The sequence below is a fragment of the Eschrichtius robustus genome, chromosome 6 (assembly GCF_028021215.1).
Source record: "Eschrichtius robustus isolate mEscRob2 chromosome 6, mEscRob2.pri, whole genome shotgun sequence".
Taxonomy (NCBI): Eukaryota; Metazoa; Chordata; class Mammalia; order Artiodactyla; family Eschrichtiidae; genus Eschrichtius; species Eschrichtius robustus.
Window position 1 is genome coordinate 88910319 of NC_090829.1, and position 7923 is coordinate 88918241.

Below are 7923 nucleotides of genomic sequence, written 5' to 3' on the forward strand. Positions count from 1 at the left end.
GCTTCTACCTGCAGAGATATTGGCAACTGTAAGAAGTAAGAACCATGAGCTTGAAGAAAAGAAAAGAGAATTAAAAAAATTATAAATAACAGTCCTAATTATTAAAAAAATTTCGATTTAGGTTTGGAGTAATAAGTCCTTGAGTGGTCCATGGTAGACCCTAAGAATCACAAAAACCTCTCTTATACACCCAAGGTATTTGTAGAACAATTCATCACCCAGATTAAATTAACTGCTACCTTGCTGTTTTTTAAAGGTAAAAGATCTCTTCCAAGCTCTCTCAACCCTCTCAGTAGTAGGCACTTTTTGGTCCTACTCAGGCCGAGAGTAAATTGTCCACATTTTTGACGCTCTAGTCCCTCCCTGACCAGCACCATTGTTCCCTCACATACCCTCTCACTTATAGCCCAGGTTATCTGCTGTTAGTATGACATGGTAGAAAGGATACTAACTTTTGATTCAAGCAGATATGGTTTTGAATCGAGCTCTGTTATTCACAAACTCTATAACCTGGAGCAAATTACTTAACATCTGTGAACTCCAGTTTAATCATCTGTGAAATGAGGATAAGGTAATAATATTATAGGGGTACTGTGAAAATTTGATATGAAAATGTCTAACCATGCATAGCATATGTGTCCATTATGCCATTATAAACAAGTTACCCTCACTCTCCTCTGGTCACTCTTAACTGCTGACTTTCTGATTATTCCGTAATCATGGAAAGCTTTGGCACCTGGCTCACTGGCTTCCTTTCCTCCTCAGGGCTTGACATCATCCAGTCAATATCCGCATGCCATTATTACTTCACTGATTTTCAGCATCATGTTGTCAGGTGTTGACTTGTGCCTTGGTATCAGTAATATCCGTTTTATTTCACTATTTCCTAGGTCTGCTCTACGTCTGAAATTTTAAATTCCAAGTAATGCTCTTTCTGATTATTGCCTCCTTTTCCTCCATCCTCATTCTTTTCTTGTATCTATATTTGCTTTCAGAAAGCATTAATATCTCTAGTCAAATAACTGCTTAATTGTCTTCCAATATATCAAGTTCTTTTCCTTACTTTTTTCCTATCCAGTCTACACCTGGTGATCCAGGACTTCAAACACTCATGCAGTACTCTCGCCTGTCTTGCCCGTTGTCCTTCTAAGGTATCCACTCCCAAAATTCCTGATCTGTGTACAAACTAGCTTTTCTGTTCATACAAGTCCTTTAACACATATACTCGTTGCAAGTATTTTCTCTCAATCTATGTCCTGCCTATTCATTTTCTTAAATAGTGTCTTTTGATGGGCAGAAGTTTAAAATTATGAAGTCATTCTATCAAATTTTTGCATGTGGTTAGTGCTTTCTGTGTCCTAAGAAACCTTTGCCCATTCCATAGTATCAATAACAAAGAATTTCTCATACATTTTCATTGGAAGTTTAACTTTTACATTTAGGTCAGAAATCCATCTCTAATTAATCATTGTGTATTGTGTGAAGTAGGGCAAAAGTTCCTTTTTTTCCATGTACCTAGTTGTTTTGCCATCATCTGTTGAAAAGACGTTTCTGCCCCTATTGAATTATTTTGGCACCTGTATGGAAAATCAATTGATCAAATGTGTGTATCTCTTTATGGATGCTTTATTCTATTACATTCATCTGTTTGCCTAAATTTATGCCAATACACTGTTAGAAAAGATATCTGTATGGTCCCTTGCATTTCTGTATGTCTTGTGAGCAGAAATACTGATGGCCTTTGCTCTGGAATATCTTTTCAAGGATAAGAGATAGTGTCTCCCTGTAGAATAAAAGGCAGGCTTGTTTATTGCCTAGTACAATAAATATAATAAAAGTAATGTCTCGGCTTCCCTGGTGGTGCAGTGGTTGAGAGCCCGCCTGCCAATGTAGGGGACGCGGGTTCGGGCCCTGGTCTGGGAGGATCCCACATGCCACGGAGCAACTGAGCCCGTGAGCCACAACTGCTGAGCCTGCGCATCTGGAGCCTGTGCTCTGCAACAAGAGAGGCCGCGATAGTGAGAGGCCCGCGCACCGCGATGAAGAGTGGCCCCCGCTCGCCACAACTAGAGAAAGCCCTCGCACAGAAACGAAGACCCAACACAACCAAAAATAAATAAATAAAAAAATAAAAAAATAAAAAATAAATAAATAAATAAATAAATAAATAAATAAATAAATAAATAAAAAGAGAAAACAGACTGGGAGTTGATTTAAAAAAAAAAAAAAAAAAAAGTAATGTCTCCCTCGTAGGCAAAGGTCAGGCAGGCTTACTGCCTATTATAAAAAGATTTGGGTTCCCTAAACTCAGGGTTCCTCTCCTGTAAATGCACTCTACCGTGTATACAATTATCATCTGACCCTTTTTGTGATATCCTGTGGGATACTCTAGCTTTAGCTATTGCCATGAGTAATAAAGTCCTTTATCTCTGACTCTGGACTGTTATGTCTTCTGCCAGCATCCTTGAAACTGTGGCAGTCTATAAGGTCTAGCAGATGCCCTATCTTGGTGAATACTTTACGTTTATTTGTAAAGAATGTATATTCTCCCATTGTTGAATGTAGTGTTCTACAATTAGTTTAAACCAACTTAAACCAATTAGTTTAAGTTGGTAGCTGCTATTGTTCAAATCTTCCATGTAGTTACTTTTTTCCCCCCCATCTAATTGTTCTATTAATGACTCAAGGAGAGTCATTAATATGTTTTCATAATATTATTTTTCCCATTCTTTTACTTTTAATGTTCCGTACCTACTTATTTCAATGACATTTCCTTTAAAAAGAGTATATTTTGATTTTACTTTTTTACTGTGTTTGACAATCTCTGCTTTTAATTTATATGCTCAGTATTAATATATTTAATATAATTATTGATAGTTTTGTGCTTGTCTACCACTCATTTTCTATTTGTCTTGTTTGTTCTTTGTTCATTTTTCCCCCTCTTCTTTTTCTGGATTAATTTAGTATTTATAAGTATTCCATTGTATCTCTTCTCTTGGCTTTTCACTTGTAACTCTTTCTTTGTGTGTGTGTGGTTTCCTTAGGGTTTACTATATGCATCCTTAACTTATAACAGTCTACTTGGAATTAACATAATATCATAGGATGTATAATTTAAGAATACTAGATATTATACTTACACTTAACCCTTTCCAAATTATTGTGCCATTGCAGTTATCTGTTTAATTTAATTTATTTATTTATTAGAATGCAACTTTTTATTTTTCTTTCAAGGGAACAATAGAGCCATTAACATTAGCAAAGAATGAATTATCTTTTAAGTTTCATGTATTTGAACCAGATGTGGCTCACACTGATGACTGTCCCTTGTCATAAGTTTGTTCCTTCTGCATAATCTTCAGTTCAAGCTAAAATTACTAATTACTGAAAAATAAGATTAATGTATTGAATTGTTTTCATCATACAGCAAGGAAAATATTTCTGGAATATATGGAGTGTCACTTGTGTACCATGTAATAATGAACATGTAGAAATATTACATTATGAGATTCTCCACATTTGTTATCACTTTTTCTTTTAAAAGGTAAATTATCTTTTGAAGGTATTAAGAAACAAGAACAAAACTGTTATATATTTGCCTAAACATCTACCATTTCTAGGGCTTTTCATTCCTTGATACAAGTTTGAGTTTTTGTCCTGTCTCATTTCATTTCAGCTTAAGGAACTTCCGTTATGATTTCTTGCAGTACAGGTTTGCTTATAAAAAAAAAGTTCCTTAACTTTTGTTTATTTGAAATGTATTTGTTTTGCCTTCATTTCTGAAGAATTTTTTGGGAAAGCATGAATGAAATTCTAGATTGATAGTTTTTTCTTTCAGTGCTTTACAGATTCCACTCCATTGTCTCTGGCTTGCACTAGTTCTAAGGAGATGTCAATGACCATTCTTACTGCTATTCCTCTGTATAGGTCTTGTTTTTCTTGATTGCCTCTAACATTTCCTCTTTACCTTTGGTTTCAGCATTTAGAATATTAATGTCTTATTGAGTTTCCTGGCTTTGTGGGTTGATTTTTAAAATTAAATTTGGAAAAATTTTAGTCATAATTCATTTGAATATTTTTCTGCTCAATCTCTTTTTCTTCTGAATTCTTATTATGTGCTAGACTTCTTGATAATCTTCTACAGGTCACAGACTTTTTTTTTTTTCTCCTCTCTGTGTGCTTCGGTTTCTAGTGACCTGTGTTCAAATTTACTGGGTTTTTTTTCTGCAGAGTCCCATCTGCTGTTAAGACCAGCTGGCAAATTTTCGCCCTATTAGAAATATGGTAATTTTGTGGTCTAAAATTAATTTCAGTATTTTTTAGAGTTTCCATTTATCAGTTGAGATCTTCCATCTCTCCACTCATTATGTCCATATTTTCCTTTTAATCTTTGAACATATATTTATAATACTTGTTTTAAAATGCTTGTTTGGTCATTCTAACATTTTTGTAATCTCTTATTCTGTTTCTACTGCTTTTTCTTAGGGGAGTGGGAGTCATGTGTCACATTTTCCTGCTGCCTCATATGTATTATAATTTTTGATTGTATACTTGATGTTGCGGAAGATACATGTGGAGAATCTGGATTATGTTGTCTTTCTTTAAAGAGTGTTGACCGTTTGAGAGGTGAATTAATTTACTGGCAACTTTGCTTGATAAACAGTAATTTTTATTTTAGGTTTTATTAGGATGGATCTACAGCAATCTTTACTTTAGAACTGGAAAAGCCCTACTTCTAAGCATGGCCTTTCTGAGACCTCAGAATGCCCACAGTGTTTAGCAAGGTCTCATTACCTCTTTTTATTTAAAAAAATAATTAATTAATTAATTAATTTTTGGCTGCATTGGGCCATCATTGCTGCACGCGGGCTTTCTCTAGTTGTGGTGAGTGGGGGCTTCTCTTACTTGCGATGTGCAGGCTTCTCAGTGTGGTGGCTCCTCTTTGTTGAGGAGCATGGGCTCTAGGTGCATGGGCTTCAGTAGCTGTGGCACGCAGGCTCAGTAGTTGTGGCTCACAGGCTCTAGAGTGCAGGCTCAGTAGTTGTGGTGCCCGGGCTTTTTTGCTCTGCGGCATGTCAGATCTTCCTGGACCAGGGCTCGAATCCATGTCCCCTGCATTGGCAGGTGGATTCTTAACCACTGCACCACCAGGGAAGCCCAAGAAATCAGTTCTATTCTTAACTCCTGGGTTTATCCCCTCTTTTTTATGCTCACAGCCGCTATCACACTTCCAGAGTCATAAAAACCTGCATCACCAGGAATCTTGCAGTTGGCTCCTAATTTATCTTTTTATCACTGGTCTCATTTTCCTGCTATGTATTCTTCACATTTATGCTGGAATAGTCCTTCCAAAATATGAGCCTGATAAGTCTAAGTCTCCTTCTTAAAGTCTCCAATGGCTTCTAATAGGCTTCATAATATAGTTTTTTTAAAAAAAATTAATTAATTAATTAATTTTGGCCACGTTGGGTCTTGGTTGCGGCACGCGGGATCTTGGTTGAGGCATGTGGGATCTTTTCGTTGTGGTGCGCGGGATCTTCACTGCGGCGCATGGGCTTCTCTCTAGTTGTGGCATGCGTGTTTTCTCTGTCTAGTTGTGGTGCAGGGGCTTCAGAGCGCATGGGTTCCGTGGTTTGTGGCAAGCAGGCTCTCTAGTTGAGCCCCGCGAGCTCAGTACTTGTGGCACGCAGCCTTAGTTGCCCCGTGGCATGGGGGATCTTAGTTCCCCGACCAGGGATCAAACCCGTGTCCCCTGCATTGGAAGGCGGATTCTTTACCACTGGACCACCAAGGAAGTCCCTAGCCTTCATGATAAATGTTAAACTCTGAATCCTGGCATTCATTATTCTTCATTATTCGGTTTATGCTTACTTCTCTATCATTAAATATCTTGCAGTTCTGCCACCTGCACCCCATTATTGTGCCAGACCAATCTCCTTTGAGTTCACAGAATTCTTTGTGCCCTTTCCTCTTCTCTAGCTGGCTAATTTCTCTTTATTCTTTGGAAATCAACTGTCTTTGGGAAACTTCTCCTATCCCTTATCTCAAAGTGCCCCCCCCTACTTTAAATTAGGTGCTCCATTTCTGAGCTCCTACAGTACCTTGTGGTTATCTGTAGCATAGTTACTGTAAAGTTGCTCTATAACTTTTATTCTCTTGTTTATCTCTCATACTATCGTATAAATTCATCAAAAAAAGGAACTTTCCTTTCATCAAAGTACTCAATAATTGATTACTGGGAGAATAAATAGAGCACAGTCCAATAGTTGTACAAAGTTAAGATCATGGATCATTAAAAAGATTTAAAATTGTATTTCATATACTATATTTAAGAAGGCAGGAAATATATAAAATGACTTAGAAGTGTTTCTGTCCAAAATACTTAATGTTTTAAACATGATTCATATCTTCGGAAATGCAGAAAACCTTGTTATCCAGAATAATAGAAGTTATGGTTTGCTATGATTTGTTGTTAGCCCTGTAATTTTTAGCAGTAGTGAAGGCAACCATTTTTAAAGTACAGAATAAAAAAAAAAAAAAGAAAAAGAAAAACTTAGGTTGTCAGGCAAAATTGCAAATTGCTGTCTAAAATATAGACCAGAAGGGAATAGAGCAGATTTCTCCTGAAGAGGTCTGTCAAAATTTCTCTTCATCTAAATGCGTCTCCTTTGAGACAGGCAGATATCTGCTTTTTTGACCAGGGACCGGAAAGACTTGACCCATTAACTGCTGCCTCTTTTGTACAAGTTAATAATAGTCTCCATTTGTTATTTGCTATGATATGGCACCTTTACTTATATCAACAAACTGAGAAATGAAGCAATTTGCCTCAGGTTAAGTAGCTTAGAGATGGTAGACCAGTGTTTAACGTCAGGCCTGTGTGGCTAAAGCTTGCAAGTATCCCATTTAACACCCTGGAGTACCAGAACCCTTCCTGTTTTCATGCCCTAGATGGTTGTTAACCTAGACCCTATCCTAATGATGGTGATAACCATGGATCATAAACACAGAACCTAATGTAAGTATTGTTGCTACCTGTTTTAGAACAAAGCTCTCTTACTGGTGAATAAAACCTCCATCAAATATTCCACTTTTCTTATCTGTAACATTTTACTGATAATCGTTCATTATGGGAAGAATAAAATTCTTTGTAATGAAAGTAATGTCTGGTATTTGTAAGATATTACAAGATATTTATAATTTAAAAAATGTCTTATAAAGTCCTTTGAGCTGCTTGAAGAGATGTGTAATATGAAAGCAAATTATTAGTGATTGAAATGTGTTTTCCACAAATCCCACCAGTTGTTTTAAATGCAGTCTCACAGTAACAGTTTGTTCAGCCAAGATTAACATAAGCCAATATACACATTTGTAGAAAAATTCAACCCAATTACTTTGAGAAACACTGACATATTTTAGATCAAAATGCCAAAAAATTCCAAGTGTCTTAATAATACATTTTTAAAATGACATATTTTAGAGAAAAACTCCTTAAAAACACCTCTATGCTCTTATGTTACATCTATTATACCAGATATTGAGTTACATAAATGGGCAAAAAGAAGAAGAGCAACTAATCTCAATAGTTACAGCTCTTTTTCTTTCTTTTTTTTTTTTCCGTAGTTGACATATGAGGCAAGTTGCCTTAAAGGTCATTAGCCACGTGTTCTGTAGATAAATCTCACAACTGTTGCTGTTTAACTTGGCAGGGCTGTAAAATATTAGAAAGTTGTGATTGAAATTGAAATTCTGAAAGTTTCTGTAAAGCCCTAAAACTTTAAAACTTGAAGCTATGATAAGATTTGTTCATGCTTTTTTTGTTTTGTAAAATCAAACAACAGCAACTTCTGGCTCTTTTATCTCCTCAAATACAGCTGCAAGTATCCCTTTCTTGGTCTAGAGAAACATATCTATACATACATA